The 21281-nt window shown below is 35.5% G+C and overlaps 1 protein-coding gene across 7 annotated transcripts in view; it reads right to left on the reverse strand.

Annotated features, from left to right (window-relative positions):
- LOC115453157 (mushroom body large-type Kenyon cell-specific protein 1) overlaps window positions 1–21281 on the reverse strand; it is a 214493-nt gene that overhangs the window by 67224 nt on the left and 125988 nt on the right. The window contains exon 1 of one of the 7 annotated variants that reach the window (XM_037440239.1): window positions 7278–9941. The exons of 5 other annotated variants lie outside the window; for them this stretch is intronic. The gene's annotated coding sequence lies outside the window, so the exon portion shown is untranslated. Of the gene's footprint in view, window positions 1–7217; window positions 9942–21281 lie in introns of those variants that run through there. One more of the 7 variants, XM_037440238.1, reaches the window with a different exon arrangement.

A 21281-nucleotide genomic window follows, 5' to 3' on the forward strand; every position in this document is an offset into this window, starting at 1 on the left:
TATTACTTTAATTGGGGTTTATATACCTTGCAAGTATTTTTTCTGTCTTTACTCATTTTTATTTATTATTATTGTTTTTAGTTCCAATTACTTTCGTAATAGTAATATTTTCTCACACCTCGACCCTGGTAGGAACCAAAGAAACCCAAAGGAATGACAATTATTAAACTAGCCTAAATGTTTCACTTTGTACAATATATGTACTCTACGAGTCAACCCAGGATAATGGCAAAAATAACATGCGAATAGAAATATTTAATAAGCAGGACAAGTAGATTGTATTTAAAATAAACACAAAAAAATATCACAAATTCGGTTCCAAAGATTCCGAACAAACAGCCAGCAAGATAAATGAGATGGTAAGTAGTGTAAATACGTGTGGTGGTGAACGCTACAAATCGCACCGTCCGACATAATTAGCGATACAAAGCGGCCGACTCGCTTACACAGACAAACACGCATGCAGGATTTATATACTATTAGCTGGCTGGCACCGGCACGAAGATTTAACTTTAAATTGTATGAAGCCTCAGTTTTTGACGGTAAAAGGGCCATTAAAAGCAAATTCATTGTAACAGACACATTTAAAGTAAATAGCTAGTCCTTCACCCACATAGAAATAAGTTTGGTTATGAGTATAAAAAATTACGAGACATTTGAGTCTAACTATCCTGGACAAATGACAATTATTTGCAACTCATCCATTTATCTATATAAAACTAATTTATAAATTTAAATATCAATATTGAACCAAATGTTTGTAACTCATGCGTGAAAGCGTTTTAAATTGTAGTTTTACAATAAATCAATATTTTTTGCTTAGTAGAATTTTGAATAAATTTTGTAATAAATCCAAAATTAACTAAACTTTTTTGTCTTTTACAATAATATTTTAAATTACATGCTTCAATCACATAAGCATTCCATGGAAGTATGTCAATGCCATGACATCATCTCCGTAACTTAAAATTAAAACATTTTTATAGCAAAAGCCAAACAATATAATATTATGAAAATAGCGTATTAGCAAAATCTAATACTGTGAATAGATGAGTGTGTCGCAGGTGTGCGTTGCGTAATCAAATATACACGCAGAGTAACAATATAACTCAGAAATAGCAAGTTATTATAACGAATATAATTAACATTGAGAATTAAATTTAATAAGTTTTTGGTTGTAGTATTTTAGATGTTACAGTGAAGTTATTAATTAATCTTTAAAGCCATTTTTATTGAGTTTAACTACCCGAAAGTAAACATAAAACAACTCTAAACATCGCCATGTTTTATTATCTCCCAAACCGCCATTCTATTACTTCCACAAGTATGTCAATAAAGTTGAAACCTTTTTGTTTTTGATCTCCGAATGCCCCAAATACCTCGCTCCAGACCTCATCAATTCCAGCGAAAGTTGGAACTTTCCTGTTCATCAGAACGGCGGGTGCATAATAGCCGCTAGCCATTGACAACTATGGTCTAACTATTTTCATTTAAACAGTTTCGGTATTTAGCATCGACAGCGATTGGCTCTGCGGTAAAAATTGTTGTGGTCCGGACTTTATGGAACTGGCTGTTTGTTTACTATATTTAAATATGGAATATATTGGATTTGTATCGTTATGTTGGTATTAGAGTATATTGTGTTTTTAATTACATTTTGTGGTTTCAGAAGTGTCATTTTTATGTGAGTTTGTAGGATGTACAAATGTTTTGTCGTTTCTAATTACTTATAGCTTTTAGTTTTATTGTCCCATTATTTTTGATGACACGTTGTATCAGTAGCTATCAATGGCATTGTATTTGTCTCTTATATAAATAATAAATAAGTATAATTTAGTTTAGAACCTGAAACTCCTCAATTTTTTAAATTACGTCTTAAATCGATAATCATATAAAATATCATCATAATCGATAAAATTTGCCGCGGCACACATAGACACACACACCCATACACGTAAACCATAAAAACCCATAATTTAATACTTGAACGCAGCCGTAGCACGTAATTTCACAAAGTTGGTACCACTGCCTAATGACAGTAGAAAACAGGGTTGCCATCATGAGAAAACATGATTGGACATGATTTTTGGTTTTGCATCTGGTAATGTGTAATTTTGTAGTATTGCTCACGAAAAAGACATTAATATTTTTTGTTACCTTTAAGGCGATACCTCAAGGTCCATTTTCATACATTTTGTTTCGGCTTTAATCTGGGTAACTAAACAAGTATTGGCAAGTAAAGAATTTAAATTCACGTCTAGTTAGTGATTAGTTCTCGCAGTTGAAGAAAAATGTAAAAATAATTAATAATCATGGATATTTCTGCCTTTAAAATTTCGTCATATTAAATTTTAAAGGCCGAAATATCCATGATTATTAATTATTTTTACGTTTTTCTTTCAACTGCGAGAACTAATTACTAACTAGACGTGAATTTAAATTCTTTACTTGCCAATACTTGTTTAGTTACCCAGATTAAAGCCGAAACAAAATGTATGAAAATGGACCTTGAGGTATCGCCTTAAAGATGGAGCAGCGGCGCTCGTAATAGGACGGTTGGGACCAAAAACACTGCCCGGTGGCACTTTTCAATAAGCCTTAACGATTCCTTGCAGGTATAATTTATTTGCTATAAATAGCCAACAACAAATAAATAGATTTCAGTTTAACCATCAAAGCTTTGTGTTATGTGAATCTATCTATAGAATATATTATTATAACCCAGTTGTGAAATATTGAGACAGTTTTATAAATCTTTTTCATATGAAAAAATCACAACTGAGATAAATAAAGACAACTTTTTATTTAGGCTCAAAAAATCTGGTATCTACAAACAGCTGGTAACCCTAGATAGAAACACGCGCAAACACAAAAATGGCGGACGCAATAACAAAATGATGGTGCGTTTCGAATCACACAAATTAACTTCTTTTGTTAACGTGAACTCGTAAAATGCCGGGGAAATTTTCTTTGAGCTATAATGCCGACTGTTGTAGAGAAAAAATATAGCAAGCCACACATCCACCGCCATTTGTGGAAATTATTACATTTCACGAAACGCGCCTTTTTCTGCCGCAAGATGGCGGAACGCGAAACAAAATTAGTACTTTAGTCGAGATTCTTGAGGAATTGTTGGGGTAATTGAGTTTTCGTCATATATTTTCTGTAATGGGGCACGTTGATGTATAATGCTGCGAGATGCGACTGTAAGTGCGTTAGTTTGTTTGAGAAACTATTTTTGAAATTAAAAATTACTGATCTGACAATATACAATAGTAACAAACAGTACATTCATTAGGGCAACTTTAACATAGCTAAAATGGTACAAAGCATAGCTTGAAAGTTGTCCCAGATAATAAATGCAAGTTTATAAGTTTTTAATTACCATTGTTTTAAAGATTCCGTTCCTTGCGTTCACAAGAAACCCTTGTAGGAACTGTCTGTCTGTCAAAACCCTTTCTCTCAGGAACTTGTGGAGGTATCAGGTTGTAATATTAAATACCGGTACAGTTTTTATAGCTATGAAAAAATTAAACTTATAAGTCAACACGATCAAAGGACATGGCCGTTTGCGTCGAATATATTTTTCTGCGACCAAAAATCCATTGTACAAATTGCGTTCATAACTTATTTTCCATATTAATATCAAACATAACTCTAATGGTTACTAAATATTTTTTCCAACACGAACAATAGAAACGTATGGAAACGTCTCGCAGGTCGGAGTTTAAAGTTCGGGGGTCGCGCTTTCCTCGCTAGAACGTTTAGAAAACATCATTCCTCCAAGTCGTGGTACGTGACTGAAGTATTAAAATGGCATTTGATGAAAAAGCCTACATCTTGTATTATTTATTCTTATACGGGGACAGCAGTGACGCCACTGGACCATTTTTTTATTGTTTTGTATGACGAGACGAGTTTGCCGTTCACCTGATGGTAAGCGATACAACCGCCCATAAAAAGTAGACTCACAATCCAACACCTCGAATTACAAAGTATTGTTTGGTATTTCACTGCGCTCGCCATCTTGAGACATGAGATGTTAAGTCTTATTATGGGCCTAATGGTAGGTAAGCGAAGAGGGATTAAGATAGACTGTCCACTGACGAATGATCATCTCTCAGTAGGCAAAGCCCTATTTTGAATCAGGTATACACAGGATGATCCCGGAATGAGACACGCGTGCAATATGGCGGGTTTTACATCTGTTCGATGGTCCACTGACGGATACATATATCCTAACAACATTACAAAATTGACTAAATATTGGGTTTACACCTCAAAACTATGGAGAAATAAAAATATTTATAAAAGTAAGAAGTTTACAATATTAGACAATAGTAACCAAAATAACTGCATTAGTATAAATTGTGTCACATTTATTCGTTGCAATTGTTACTATACATATATCCTTAAAAGCTAATATGCAATGCATGCACAGTTTCTGTTGCTATGCTACGAATGATGCTTATTACTTTTGAATACCCTTAAAATCGTTAGTCATAAAACGATCCGGCCTTCGCTCATTATCACAAATGCAACAGTAAATACCAAGCCAAAACGATCATTAATTATAATTGTTTACATTGTAAATGCCATTTTGCAAACATTACCGGAAAATTCTTAATAGTAATTAAAAACACAAGTCCTTTCCGCTCCTCGTGCAACGATACCATATAAGTAAATCAATTTGAACAAAGCAAATGCAATTAAACATAGAAGGGACACTGCCTAATAGTGTTGTGTTCGGGAAGAGGTAATGAATAGTCGGTGACATTAACCGGGCAAAAAGGAACAATTTAATATACTTTGGTAACGTATGAAAGGTTTTACCCTGAGTGTAGTGCATTGACAATGTGACATGGAGCAAAGAGATAGACTTTAATAACTACTTAATGTAACAAACAAGTACGGTAACCAATTGCTATATCATAGGGAAACACCAGATAATCAGTACGTTACAAACAACAAACTCAAAAATAAGAATTATGGACAAACATTTTAGTGTATCTAGAATTAGGACAATTGTGCTGTTTTAAGTCCCAACATAAGCAACATAACATATTCGGCCATCGTAAATAGTTCAACATAAAACCAAATCTAAAAGGCTTTAAATCAAACAGCGCGTTAAGTGCGAAATGGGTTCGACCTTGCGCCTGTAACTAAGCATGTGCGGCGTGCGCATTTTGTATGTCACGGTCTCGCGGCTATCTCGCAGCTGACGCGCCTGCTCTATTCGGAGACTATTACGACTAACGCTAAAGGGTGGGCAGGGACCCTCCCCGCTATTACCAATCTATCGCTATAGGGAAAGAAATATGTATGGGATAGATCGGCAGTCTGATTGATTCTAAAATTTACTAGACATATTTTAATATTTGAACTGCATTGGTTGAAAGGTTAATTATTTAAATCTCAAATCTCCATTGGATAAATCCCATAAACTTAGTTTAGAACATATAAACAGTAAATACGTTGTTCAGCAGTAACTATGCCAATTGCGATATATTCGGATATAGTAGGTTTATGGCATATAAGAATTTACAGTATTTACAGTAATTGTATTATTATTTACTTCTTTTCTATTGTATTTCGAATTGGAGTCAGTTAAATAATTGTTAATTTTGATTGGTTAATTTGTAAGAATGCGCGACATTTTGACTTTACGTTAATAAATGAAACCATATACTCATCTTTACTTTTGTTAACATTGTGCCAAAAATCATCCATGAATAACGAATATTTTCACCAAAAAACCCGATTTTTGTTTTCAGATTTTTTTCTCATTTGTCATCATCATTTTATAGTTTCTTAGATATGGCGTAAGCGTGACATTATTTCTGAATTAAACTGTTGCCTTCGCGAAAGATTCTCTTAGAGTTGTAGTAGCATTTAGTCATTGAATTCAAATTAAAATAACTTATTGATATTTATTTTGTTTAATCTTTCATTTTTTTATTTTACATTCACTGATAACTTATTGCAGTGTTATTTCCAAGTTTATAAATATGTGTTTATTAGTAACGCAATGTCAAAAACACCCTCTATAATACATAATTCAATACCTTACAAATGCCACTCCAGCGGCGTCCAACACGGAATTCAATTAAACATCTAAAATGTTGTAAACATTTTATTTTCCTCGCCATGACGGATCGTGTTTACTCAATTCGCGGAACGTGGCCTATAGGTATACTATGTAATGCCTAGGATGCCTAACTTAGTCACGGTTTAGCTAAGCTAGTATTTTTCCGGTACATCACTTGGAATTTGTACATCTGATAGGTGCTTTGTTCTATGTTTTGAGCTCGTAAAGCCGTTGGTCCTGCGCCTGATCGCTTCGGTCATGTCGGATCGTCTCACTGGCCTTTGAGAGTGACGGAACACAGTGTATATGTGTATTGCGCACTCACTTGTGTACTATATCTTTCGTACCTGGCTGATCTCCGTTGAGATCGCCGCCGTGGCCGAAAATACGCTAGGAGGGATTCATTCTTTTGCTAGCAGAGAAAGAATTGTTAGTTACATCAAGTTGTTGTTAAATGTAGTTTTATTGACTTCACATATAATTAATCGATTTCCTATTACGTTATATAGTAAATATGTAAAGCTGTTATATCTAAAACGGTCACAAACATGACATAAGGCAGTATGTTGGATTATTTAAGCCGCAGATATGTTACCTATAAAGTATGCTTGGAAACTGTAGAGTAATATTTTTGGCTATATATAAGCGACATACAACCGAAGTGGATTCTAAGTAACCTTAATATTATGATTTCGGAAAGTCTCATAATAATTTTTAATTCAGTATTTTTTACTCCTCAAAATATGTGATGTGAGGAAGAAACTGACAAATACTAATATTCATAAGTCAGAAGTTAATGATCCCTTAGAGGGGTTGACATCACGGGACCTATCGTAAAATGAGTCTAATCGTGTCTGCAAGGTTTCAAAATTAGTTGTATCGACCCCAATTTTCTTAAAGTAAGGACTGTAAGTGCAGGTGGAAGAGGCGGAGTCAGGGATACACGGAAATATGTCTCAGAGCACATTATGTCATAAACAAAATAACTGAATAACATATAAATTTAATGATTACCCCATGTGCACTTTGATGTTTGATAATGAACCTTGTACTTTCAGATTGCTAGTTGAGAATTTACAATGAGAATGACCATCCCTCCAAATTGGCCTAATGCGTAAATTTAACCTACCTTTAAAATTGGAGACTAGCTTATCTGGTTTTTACTGCTCTATTTTAACCACTGACAAACCTTTAAAAAATCCGCTCTTCTGCTAACAAAATCGAACCTGCGACCTCGGCAGTCCGTTCCACTACACATTAAGCTATCGCTTCACCACTACTCACATTACATATAATCACTCTTAATACACAGATCATACTTCAACACGATGTTATCACACACTGATAACAGGTTTTTTTTCTCGAATATCGGCCGGGCACTGTAACAAAAATCTAAACACCAACTATAATAACGCACTACGCCCATTTTATCATTCCGAAACCGACCAATGCCATGACAAGTGACGTAACAACTTTACGGAACAACTACTATAATAGAGCACAACTCTATCACTGTAGCATAGAGTGCACAGTTGTGTAACACGGCGGAAAATGCGTGTGGTAGGCGGTTGGATATACGAACACAGTTGTGAATGGGTGCACACGCGTAGAGGCGAGTGTCACGAAATCCGACCAGTTTGTAGGTTGGAGCAAGCGCGCGCGCACTAGGTGGCCATGGCGGCGCATCTATGCGTATTTTCCTGCCATGCCGGATTAGTGTTCGGAAGGTTCTAGAATTATTAGTATTATAGGACATTGCGCAGCTATTAAACTAGTTGTAATGAAACATACAACTTTGATGAGCAGAGTGCTTTGAAATTGGTAGCTCTGGGTGTTGCTACTGTTTAGTGCCAGGCTTGGTGATTATGTCAGAATCAGGCCACCAACTTGTGTAATTCAGTTGCAAGAACAAATAGTTATAAAATATGTTTAGACAATGGACATAGTTTTAAATGGCTTGTTTGTATGTTTTAATATAATTTATTTAGCACAATACACACAGACAATGAACTTCCATTTACTTGTTCATAAGTTTTAACATTATTACAATTAGATTCTTACACTATAAAAGTAAAGTAACGGTTAAAAGTTGTCACAATACAAAAGTCATAATTCTGACACGAACAGTAATTTTGGTTGTTACTGTCAGTGCAAGAACTAGCTATTGCTAGGTTTTAAATTGAATATTTGTCACGTGGCCCCAAAAGAAATACGAAGCAGTTAACAGTTCTCCCCAATTTCATGCGGTCCGTGAAATGGAAACGATTCACTTAACTGACTAGAAACTTTATTTATATTTAATTGATAGTCTATTGTAATAAATACACATTGCATTGCATTGTTTAACTATAACATTAGGTTTTTCATATCTGTAATATCATGTTAGCAAGTCATTGATCAAGTAGTCTTAATAGTAAATTACCTCGCCCCGTACATAACCAATATAAACACTTTGATATATTAAGTGAAAGAAACTTAACGCTTGTTAATATTTTAAGTCCTTTAAAATGTATTGTAGGACTATTAATCGCCTGTGTAGCGAATAAAACGTTTAAGAGAGATAGATTACAATTTAAATATAATACAATGCTATGTTTTATAATTACTGTCACTGCGATAAATCGAACAACGAACATATTTTTATATATTTAGACTGTTACAGTTACTAATTTGTGTACCAAATTAATAAAAACGTATAATTTTTGTATTTTTTCCACAATTTGAACTCATCCGGAGTCCTTGTTTAGGGTTTATAAGCAAACGAGTAGGCACTTCACGAAAATCCATACTGCCAGAGGATTCGTGAATGCGCCGCCAAACTACATACGGGAAAGGATAGGGAATTTTTTGAAAGAAAAAAATAGGAATATATTTGAATATTTGGCTTTTTGAAATGAATAAAGCGAGAGTTACATAGAAGATTGACCTGGTTTTTATGAGAGAGTAACGAAATAGACGACTTGACATAACAATAAGTAGCCATAAATCTTAGAAAATCTGGAGATACAATTGTGGCAAAAACGAAATTTTTACTAATGCATTTCCTAAAGTAACATTGCTTAAGACATAGTCACTTTAATATTGCTTTCGTCTTAGCGATTCATGATTTTTTTAATTCAATTTAAATGAGACGACCAAGACTCCCATTTGGATTTTGTTCATTCTCAAGAATTCTAAAACAATGAATATCTAGCGGCAATAGTTAGTTATTTATTGTTAAGTTACACTTATACTATTTTCTTGTTTTAATCTTTTAACTATACACTACTCAATAGTTTTAATTTATCTTAGTCCGCACTTTAAGTAATTAACCAGTATTAGGGCGCAATGTTTTGGTATACAATCTCGTTTTATGTTTGTATATTTTATAATTTTTTTTAGTTTTTAATTGTAATCTGTTTTGCGTCTTAATTTAATAAATAAATAAATGATAAATATATAAATCACTAATTGGTAAACGACACTTTCACGCATTAATGCAAGCAACAAAATCCAAAACATTGAATTACAGAATACTGTATGGCATTCCACTGCGCTTATTTCTTGACGCAAATATTGTCTCATAATCCCAGAATAACGCTGGCTACAAAGACTCCTCTAACATCTAGTATGTTCAGATTTCATAGATAAAAATACAATGGGAATTATCCCCACTCTACCGAATGTGTGGTGTCCGCACGCCAGTGGCCTTGTACCGACGCGGCCTAGACTACGTCCAGCGTGATACGCTTTACGGGACCTGTCCTGCCTAGAGTTTAGCTAACTATAACGCCGAGTTACCTATACACAATCATAGATGGCGTTGCTTTGGTGTTACGATCTTAGGACGTTTTTATGTAGATATTTTTGACAAAGATTATTTTCATAATTAATTTTAATGAAGATTTGAAAATCAATCGTTTATATAAATATTAGAATTTTATTGAATAGGCGTTAAAACCAACGGGGCATTAATTTTAGTACTTATGCTGGAAAGGTCTTTTGCTAATAGATATATAAGGTCAACAGCGTACTTATGTAAGTTTACGTAACAACGCCTATAAATCAGATTACATTGCTATATCCACAACGAAAGAAACTTTTAACTTTTGACGTGCGGGAATCATTACTGCAATTTGCCGATTGCCAAAAATCATCATCATCATCAACCACACAGTCAGCTGCTGAACATAGGATTCCTCCAAAGATTCCCAGACGGACCTGTCGAAAGCGGCCAGCATCCAACTTGTCACGAATACAATCTCTAAATACTCATGTATACATCACGTGGCCAACTGGTTACTTATTGGGAGTCATAAATTGAACAATAGTGTTGTTTATGACGTGCTAACTCGGTAACATGTGCGAAATGTGCTGCTATAGTTATTGTCTTAACAAACAATTTGCTGGTGGTAGGATATATTTTATATCCGCCCGGATAAATAAAAACAAAAATAAAAATGCTTTATTCATCACGTAGGCGAACATAGTTGCACTTATGATAACTCAAGGTACATTAGAATATTTAATTATTACTTAATTAGATTAGCTTATATAAACAAAGTCAATTTATATTGAAAATAAAATAAATGAAAAATATACTTAGTAAACAAAGAAGCCAGGTCGGGCTGGCAGGGAAGAAGAAATAAAATTATGTATATATGTATTTTTAAATAAGCAATAAGGGAGAAACGCGTCGATACGATAGTGACCGTACACAAGATGTTAAAACCCGCCATAGTGGCCCACGTAAGTGTGTCGCGTTCCGGGATCAGCCTGTGTATATCCCGTCTCAAATATTCCGGCATAATTGTGTCGACTGGCAAGGGGTAATCATCTTCCGTCAGTTACTCTATCTGGACGCCACTCTACATACCATCAGATGCAGTGGGGTCACTGCGTGCCCGGATGTAAAAACCGCTTATGAAATGGGATGAATGCCAAAAAGATATGTGTTAGATTATCATACTAGGATTTCATCTTGAAAATATACCCAGTAGGTCTCAAGACAACAAGACATAAATAAAAATTAATTGTTGATATGTAAATAACAACGCATATAATGTTACATATGGAAGTCAATCAAGATTTTTTGACTCCCATTCCTGGGAATCCGGTGAACCAAGTGCTTCGAGTAAAGTAACCGACAAGATTCTAATTCCCTCTTCTTGATTATAGTTCTGGCAGATAAGAAACGTACCTTCCTTATTGATAATATTATAACATATATTATTGATATATTTATTGCCACTGAACGCAATGTAACGCGTGTTAAAAAGGCAGCAGCCAACAACAAAATGGATTAATTAGCGTTATGTCGTGTTTGATATAAAGTTAGTTCGTTTTATTCACCGGTAATTAACTATGAACCTACCATTATATGTCGTTTAATTTGTCAAACTAGTTATTGTTAAAATGTAAAAGTATTACAAGTTAAGTCTTTAATTTAAGCCTGTTTATATTGTATCTATTTTGTGTATTTTTGCTGTTAAGCCGCATAACACAAAATGTACAGTCGTTTGTTATATATTGATAATATCAGCCCTGTATTTATACTGTCCCACTGCAAAGCACGGACCCCCTCTACTACTGAGAGGGTTTAGGCCTTACTCCACCGTGTTGGTCTAATGCGGGTTGGCAGACTTCACATAACCTTGAAATTGTTAAGAAGAATTCTCAGGAGCATAGGTTTCCTCACATAATGCTATATTTTAACCGTGCTGGGCTCGTACCACAGCGCCTGATAGTAAATGGAGTATGGTTGAAATAGAGTTTCGATTACCCATCGCCAGACGACATAATTATGCCGGCCTGTTTGAAACCCAATATACTCAGGCTGATCCCGAGCGCGACACTGACGAGGGCCTCTATAGCGGGTTTTCATCATCATCATCATCTCAGTCACAGGAAGTCCACTGCTGAACATAGGCCTCCCCCAGGATCTCCACGTCGACCTGTTGGAAGCGGCCTGCATCCAGCGACTTCCTACGACCTTAGCCAGGTCCTTATGTACTATAACCACTAGCTGGGCATATACAAATATTCTACCACAAGGAGGGCGAGTTACGTATCAAATAGCGGAACCTCCCCCTTATATATCCTACCACCCTTATACATCATAATCTAGGTTACTATTTTTCGTGCTCACTCCAATATAGTTCATCATAATTATACAAAAATACCCTCACAAACCCTTGAAACATCACGCGAACTAATCCGAAATAGTAGTGAAAAACATCCATTATCATGTCCCATATTTGTGTGCGATAATTAGCGATCGTTAATCACTCGACTCGTTAGTGGCGACGTGTATTGGCTCTAATGTTGCCTGACAGCGGCCTCGCGGCTACTTAGCACTTATGGTTAGGGGTTTTTAACGTAGGTGGCTGTGATACCAGCTTCCCTTTTATGTTTATTTACGTTTGTCTTTTTTAAATTGGCCGCGATATGTTAACTAAGGCATTTTTTCGCCTCGAATTACCTTTTGAAAAATTTCACCCTTCGCAACTGGTGGTATAGAGTCCGGTAGATACTCCTGCATTGTCTATTTCTGTCAAGCAATATTTGGTTTGAAGTATATTGTAATTTGCTGGGTATAGTGGCACTATATCTAACGTTTCAGGTCTCAGGTAACAAATGCAGTGTCCGTATAAAAAAACCTATTCATTGACGTATATTCTATTGACATCCGTTCATATAAACTATTTGTTCAAAATCTGGAGTATAAGTAAAATGGCAACCAATACCAGATTGCAGTACACTTCAGTTGAACACATTGAGAGTTCGGAACGCCAGATCTAGTACGTAGTACATATCGATGTACCTATTAAACTCCATCTAAACCTCAGATCACTGTTTGCTGTGGCCTGAGATCTAAACGGAAATATTGCGACATTATACTTGGGATTAGTAATAACATTTCCTACGGCGCATCCATTGTCATTTAGACAGGTTGGAATCACGGAAGCCGATCTGCAAGACCTTGGATTAGCTAGATTACAAGATATTTTCCGGACATTTCGCTACGTGATCGCATTGATAATTATTTTAAATTTATTAATTTTATTCAAGGTGGATGTGATGTTTTCTGTGGCCGATGTTTTCTTGGTTTTATTGTAAAGTTGGAAAATGTTAAGAATTTACGAAATAAAAACAAATTATATTCAAGTTAGATTGTATTTTTTCTCATGCAGTTTGATTATTGTCTGTATCTAAGAGATTAAACAAATGGGAGCTAATATAGTTGGTGAAATATGGATTGATTACCTCTGCCTACCCCTGAAAAGTGAGAAAAGCGTGCTACAGTTAAGTTCATTTAACAAATAAAAACAACACTTGTAGTTGACGTAAGTTTTTGATAACGAAACGAGCAACTGAACGAATTATTTTTATATACCGCCAATAATTGCACCCCATTGCTCGGCAACTAGTCTACTGGTGGTAGGTCTCTCATATATGAGTCCGCCTGGGTAGGTACCACCGCAATGTCTTTTTCTGCCACCAAGCAGCAGTGTGTAGTCACTGTTGTGTTCGGGTATAAAGGACATTGTAGCCAGCGTAAGTACAAAAACTAGTGAGCAAAAGAATAAGCCTAGTATTTTGCTAAATTTTTCCATTTATTTAAAAGTGACTCTAAGTACGCCTATATAGAATGTTATACAATATTTTCATGCAAGAGAAATTACTTGGTCAAGGAATTCATAATAAAGAAAGTAATATTCAAATACCTAGAATTATGTTTTCGCAAAGATAAAATAATTGACAGTTTTTTCTTGGAAACGATCATTGAAATGTTAATTATTTCAACAGAAATAATGTCATTATATATTTATTTGTTTATTGTTTATTATTACTTAAAAGTTGATTCATTACAGAAGAATTTTACCTATACTATGCGCTAAATAAATAAAAACATTTTCTAAAGATATTTCTTTAGCATTAATCCCTAACAATTCTCCGTGAGAATTTCAAAGGGGTTTAGTCTAATTCCCACTAGACCAGGGTAGTAGACCTAACCCTTTTAGTACTACAGCAGGCCCTAGCCTAGTGTGACAATACGTAAATAATACAGGGTTAATTTTCTTGTAGTGCCTCTCCAGTGAAGATTGGCAGTCAGCCCAGAGCTTCTTTTGTCCTTTACAAGGCGAAATATTTATACCCTTCAAATCCTACTCGCGGATGTTCCGGAACCATGATTTTTTTCATAATTTCTATGGTTTATGTTTGAGATTGGAATAGATAGGTCACGGGACGGAATCATGAAGGATGCAGTCTTTGAAACATCGAGAGAAAATTAAATTTTAAAACACTGCGATAAATACAAAAACTAATTTTGTTTCGACATTATTTCCTTCGACCGGTTTTCCTTTGGCCACTACTTTTTCCATTAGTAAAAGGAGTTCGTACATATCACAAATATGCAAGTTTCAGTGCTAATATTATTTTATTTTGTTAGTACTTTACTAATATTATAACTGAAAAAGTTTGTGTAAACCTTTGGAGGTTTATTCGCAAATTTTGTTGATGTGACACTATCTTGGACACTTTTTATCTCGGGAACTTGCAGAAGACTGCCGGAAAATCTGTAGGCGGGTTAAACCGCGAGCAAAGCCTAGTCTTCAACTGTAAACCCTCTAATTAGCAGTGATGTGGGACACTGATAATATATTGGACATTTTTTTTGTCTCGGCAACTTGCAGAACACACACCATCACGCATTTATCCCCGAAGGGGTATGCAGAGGTGCAACCAGGGCATCCACTTTTCGTCAAGTGTGTTCCGTCCCATGATGTGATAGGGGGCGAGCCTATCGCCATTTCGGGCACAAATTCCAGACTCAGGGCTGATATTGAGCAGAAAAACCCAAGTATCACTTAACTTAACTTGCAAAAAACTGCCGTAAAAGTTGTTAACGGGCCAAACCGCGAGCAAAACCTAGTCTTTTAATGTAAACCCTCTAATTAACGGGTAGACAAGGCCATGTGTGCAGTATCAGTAATCCCCTCACTTGTTATCAGTAGTACGAACGCTAAGCTTTTTATCATGCTGTTTTGTGATACGGCTGGCCCGACACCTAGATTATTATAAAGTGTTATTTTCCAAGTGTGCATAGATAAATGAAAATGTGTGCTTTAGTGGCGTGGTTTTATTGGGTACTGAGGTCCTGGGTTCGAATCCCAAGTCGCACAAACTGACATTGAGTTTTTCTGCTCAGAAATTGTGCTCGATTTGGCCATGGTCCACAAAACACACTGGTGTAATACGGATGCACTGATTGCACCTCTGCTTATCCCTTAGGAGATAAAGGCGTGATGTGTGTATCTTTTGATAGTTTTTTCTGTTGAAAATGTGTTTAATTCAATTTTTTGTTAAACAAATTCAAAACTTAAATACATGTCATAATTTGCTTTGTCGAAAAGATGTATTTATCATGTAAATAACTTGAGAAATACCCATCTAAACATTATAGAGATATTTGCAAACTACAATTTTAAATAGTAATGAAACTTATGCAAATAATTGTTATATTATTTGATGCAAAATGATAAAACATATTATATGTTACCTACTCTTATATTCATACTTAACATGACTATAATAGACATATTTTCATTTAATATCTTGTCATTACTTTGAGCGGCAGACACTATCAGCTATAACGCTGCATCTACATTGTAGTATAAACCTTGAATAAGTCTAAATGTACCCTAACATTAGCGAACAAATTCGCATGAGTACAAAACAATTTTAATTAAAACTTCAATTATTAATAGCGGTTATCGCTTATCTACGTACAGACGGCATAGCACCTGTTTCCGTACAAACCGGACTGGGCTAGAGAAAACCCGCCATACAGCCATCGCACGCATACGCGTTTATACAGAGAATAGCCCCGGTTTTAATTTATAATGTTCGTGGGTTCACGAAAACAAATTGCCAATAAGTTCGTGTACCAATTCGCACGTTTGGCGATTATAAATTCGAATAGCCGGACTTTAAATTGTACGGTTGGTTGCACAGCCAAGTCACAAAATCCTTGTAAGTTGTATTAAGGTTGAGATTTATTAAGCAAACTTGGATCATGGATGTAAATGTGAACGAAAAATTATTTATAATTATTAATTACTAGCTTTTGCCCGCGGCTCCGCCCGCGTTATAAAGTTTTTCTGGCTAAAGTTTTCCGTTATAAAAGTCACGCTATATATTTTCCCGGGAGCCTATGTCCTTCCCAGGGTCTCAAACTGTCTCCATACCAAATTTTATCCTAATACGTTGGGTAGTTTTTGAGTTTAACACGTTCGGGCAGACCGATGCAGCGGGGGACTTTGTTTTTATGATATAATTTTGTAGAACTTTTAAGAGGAACAATCCCGTCATACATTATTGTTGCATAACTTTAACCGTTTACGCAGCGCACGCAACAGAAGCTCTCAAAACTAATAAATTGTCCCCGTTTTTGCATCATGTTTCATTACTGCTCCGCTCCTATTGGTCATAGCGTGACGATATATAACCTATAGCACTCCAGGAACAAAGGGCTATCCAACACAAAAATATTTTTTCAGTTCGAACCGGTAGTTCCTGAGATTAGCGATTACTGCTCCGCTCCTATTGGGTATAGCGTGATGATATATAGCCTATAGCACTCCACGAACATAGGGCTATCCAACACAAAAAGAATTTTTCAGTTTGGACCGGTAGTTCCTGAGATTAGCGCGTTCAAACAAACAAACAAACAAACAAACAAACAAACAAACAAACAAACAAACAAACAAACAAACAAACTCTTCAGCTTTATATAATAGTATAGATTACACGCGTTCTATTTTTGAAAAACATATTTTTTTCTGCGGAAATGTAAAAAAGAATGGCATAGAGCAGATATATATTTTTAAATTACTTTATAAAACTAAATCTTATAAATCAATTTATAATTATAAAGAACGAGGACTTGATCTAATTCTCTCATTTGAATTAATTTTAAAATCGTACAAACATGTCTTTGTATGGAAACAAGTTCATGCCATCTCTATCATATATGGCTATTCACTGAATGCGTCATGGACACTAAAATAGTCTTCATTTCTTAAGAGCATTGTTTGGACTATGTAGGCGATTGTAAACGTCCTTTTGATACTCAAATACCACAACTAAATTGGAATAAACAAAGAGTAGTTCATGTTCGAGTAGAAAAAAAGTCGGTTAATATTTTTACTAAGTTAAAATCTAGCATCAAATAGACGTTTCTAACTTTATGAAGGTCCCGCAGGAAGCTTATTAATTATAATTATTGATCCAAGATTTTCAAGGGAAAACAAACCCCTTACTGTTCTAAGGTAGAGTCTTATATTTAAACGTGGCCAGAAATTAGTTCTAAATAGAACATTCTAGATTTAAAGTATCCGTTACTCGTCAATAAAATTTCACCTCTACCAACTTAATAGCCGTCCGAGTCTAAGTATATCTCGGTAGCAATGAGTCTGTGATAAAATTCATCAACATCAAAGCGAACAATGTAAATTAGATATGTAATTACATACATTTGAAGGTATTGGCGCACCGGACTATTGGAACAAGGGCGCGGCCTTGTCTCGGGGATTGGGTTTCTGCTGTACACCCGTCCGCGCAACGAGACACACCTGTACAACGCTCACGATTCGATGTTTACACGAAACTTGCGTAGCAAATTGTATCGAATTATTTTCCTATTAATCCTTGTCTTTATTCTAAAACAAGTTTTGAATTAAGAACATCATAGACAAATTCATTCAATTTTAATATGTTTAATTTTAAATGTATATGTGTGCAATAATGTACAAGGCATCATTGTTATTCAGCCTTATGTATATGCGGTTAGCATAATACAATTCAAATGCAAAATATCAGTTTTAACAGGATGTAGAGACGATTAAATAACGAAGGTCACGAGGCGGTAACCGTGTATCTAAGTAAAAAATTAATTCAAAAACCAACCAATTATATTATGTGACGAATAATGGCCAGCCAACCACGGTCAAGAGCTGATGATTAATGCGCTTAGTAAAAAACTAAAATGGCGCGATTGAGGAAACAACGTTGTAGGTATCGCATTTAGTATTGCGTTGTTGGTTTTAATTTAATACTCGGTGGTTTTTTTAACGTATATCAAACCGCATCTACTTTGTTTACACGCCTCTTTATTTACCACGTCGGTGTTCTGTTCCCGCCAATTTATCTGTCAGTGGGACATTTTTTGCTGATTAATTTATAGGTTAGATTTTTCATAACAAATGAGTTTTAAACAAACAGGTTTATATTGTTGACATTATTACTTGCAACAGCTTGGATCTACTCTTGTTTGCAAAATAAGTTAATACGACCTCTCAGGATCCCATTAATATAATGAATAAAAGATGAAGTAACATTATTTTAACAAACATAATTAATGTAATAGCAAAAATCTTCATAAGAACCTTCATTAAATATTTTTCACAAAGCATTATGCTACTGTAATGGATTTTTCATTCCAAACAAGGTTCCATTACTTCGCTCGGCAAAACAGTGAAGATTGCATTTATTTCAAACGATTAATTAAATTTCCAATCAGACTAATCGCCATGTTGAATCGTGAAAAAAAACATGACAAGGTTCTTTATAGTGGCCAAAAGTCAACATCGTTATGCGGAAAGGCGCCTAGATGCGAACCGTTTGGGCCGTTATCTAACCGTGAAAAAATACCCACCGCGCCCGCCCACCATGCCTCTCGCTTACGGTATTTCGAACGTGCGACGGGGACAGATAGCGGGACCGGCGCGCGAACGAAAGAGAAAGACGGATTTTCGTGCGTACGCCGTCAACGCTCGGTAGTTTGGCCTAAATGAAGGTTTTATTATATTAATTGCTTCTATCATGGATTGTTTTGTTTGAAAATGTTTGTGCGCCATTCCTTTATGTCGGCAATGCGAGGAACTTTAATATATTAATGTTTGCGCAAATAATATTGATGGACATTTAATTAAACACAGTGGCTTTTGTGTGCGGCCGGGGATGATAAACAACGGGTCATTATGGCTGTTATTATGGTAAACGTGGACGGTGGACTGACCACCGGAGTCACCTGCCAGCAGGCGAGCCCGGAGGACGGTCATTAGCGATGACCGCTCAGTTTTTGTTTGGTTAAGTAGCCTCACTTGACATTTACATAATATTGTATGCGCTTTATTGAAATTATGTAGCGTCGACTATTAAATTTATGACGTAAGAAATTATGTAAATTATAGGTTGTCACTGTTTTATGGTTTTGGAATTATGTAAGATGACTTTAGTCTTAACTATAGTTAATTAATAAAATAACTTTGTCACAAATCGATAAAAATCTGACATTTCACTAAAAACTAACTATAATTATTAGAAGTGAGTATTTGATTCTTAAAAATATTTTTATTTACTTAGTATTTTTAAGAATGAAATTATAAAAATAAAAAATATTATAAAGTGAGAGGAAATCAATTCTAATTTTTATAATTTTACATATGTCATGTATTATTCTTCTTCTTCGTTCTCTATTAACTATAGACATCTACATTAGACGATTAATACTAAGTATCACAATAACCTTTCTACTCCGACTTCTTTTCTTATATCCATCCAATCTGAAAGATATTGATTGTGTAGAGATAAAACCGCCATTTGTAATTATTGTTTTTTTTATTATTGTTATATCTGTGTGAGTGAATAAAATATAAACATAGTAATTATGCCCTCGATTACCTCCAAATTTGAACACTTTAATGCTTAAGCCTTTAATTACCTTCTAATTGAAAAACATCAATGCTTTGGGTATACAAACATAAACGAAGCTGCACCAGACCTTACAAGAGAAAACAGATTACCTAAACGGATGTCGCCGGCAGGAACGTAAAGTGATTTTTTGTCCAAGCTATAAATGACAATATAATAACTCATTATGATCAAGGTTTTCGAAAGCTGAATATAGGCTCAGGTTGAAGTGGAATATACTATCTTAATGTCCTTTTAGTTTATGTACTTACAGTGTTCCTTTATTGACAGTTATAGTTATCACTTTTGTCGGAATTATGGCGTTTGTATTATTTTGTTATGAGACGAGCATGCCGCTCGCCTGATGGTAAGCGATACGACCGCTTGAAGGACTGAAGGTTTGAAGGACATAGCCAGTATTACTAGCCATAATCAGACTTAACATCTCATATCTCAGGATGGTGAGCGCAGTGGAATACCAAAAAATACTTTGCAATTCAAGGTGTTGAATGGTGTTTCTACTGTTTATGGGTGGTCGTTTCGCTTACCATCAGTCGAACAGCCGCTCTCATCTCAACATCTGTTACATAGATAGATAATCTTGTAGCTAAATATATAGTACTGTCACTTGATTGTGCAAGAAGATGGACCGGGAGATTCTGGGTGCGAAACATATGGAAACCCTGCGCAGGAGTTTTTCTAACACGGGATTGCCTAAAGTTCAATTAGAGTGTCTTATCAGACACGTGGCTAGCAAGAATATAACAGCGATTCCGCATACATCTGCAAGATAGATGCAGTCTGGATTCGATTCTACTTTTATCTTGCTAAGCTCTAAGCGGCGATAGCCTAGTTGGGTGTGGAACGGACTGCCGAGACGAATGTCCGCAGGTTCAAATCCCAAGGGCACACACCTCTGACTTTTCTAAAATCATGTGTGTATTCTTTGTGAATTATCGTTCGCTTTAACGGTGAAGGAAAACATCGTGAGGAAACCTGCACATCTGAGAAGTTCTCTATGGGAATTTCGAAGGTGTGTGAAGTCTACCAATCCGCACTAGGCCAGCGTGGTGGACTAAGGCCTAATCCCTCTCAGTTGTAGAGGAGGCCCGTGCTCAGCAGTGGGCAAGTATATAATACAGGGCTGATATTATTATTATTATTTATCTTGCTTGATACAATCTATTCCAGAACTTAATTAATTCCGCAGTCGCACTTTGAGGCGTTAACATAGACTGAATAATACTCATTTTGTCAATTCTCCTGTCATGTGAAATGATTTAGTTTTGCATCACGCCGGATGCGTAGCACGAAACCTTGGCGTGCGACCTGCCGTTATCACTTATCTTATCAGTGTGATTTTAGACGCGACGAGTCAAACTGTATAACACTTCCCTTATTAAACATTATTTTCCAAAACACGTAGTTGGTACAAAATAGTGTTTTACACAACTTA

Source organism: Manduca sexta, chromosome 18 (genome assembly GCF_014839805.1).
Source record: "Manduca sexta isolate Smith_Timp_Sample1 chromosome 18, JHU_Msex_v1.0, whole genome shotgun sequence".
In the NCBI taxonomy this organism is placed as follows: Eukaryota; Metazoa; Arthropoda; class Insecta; order Lepidoptera; family Sphingidae; genus Manduca; species Manduca sexta.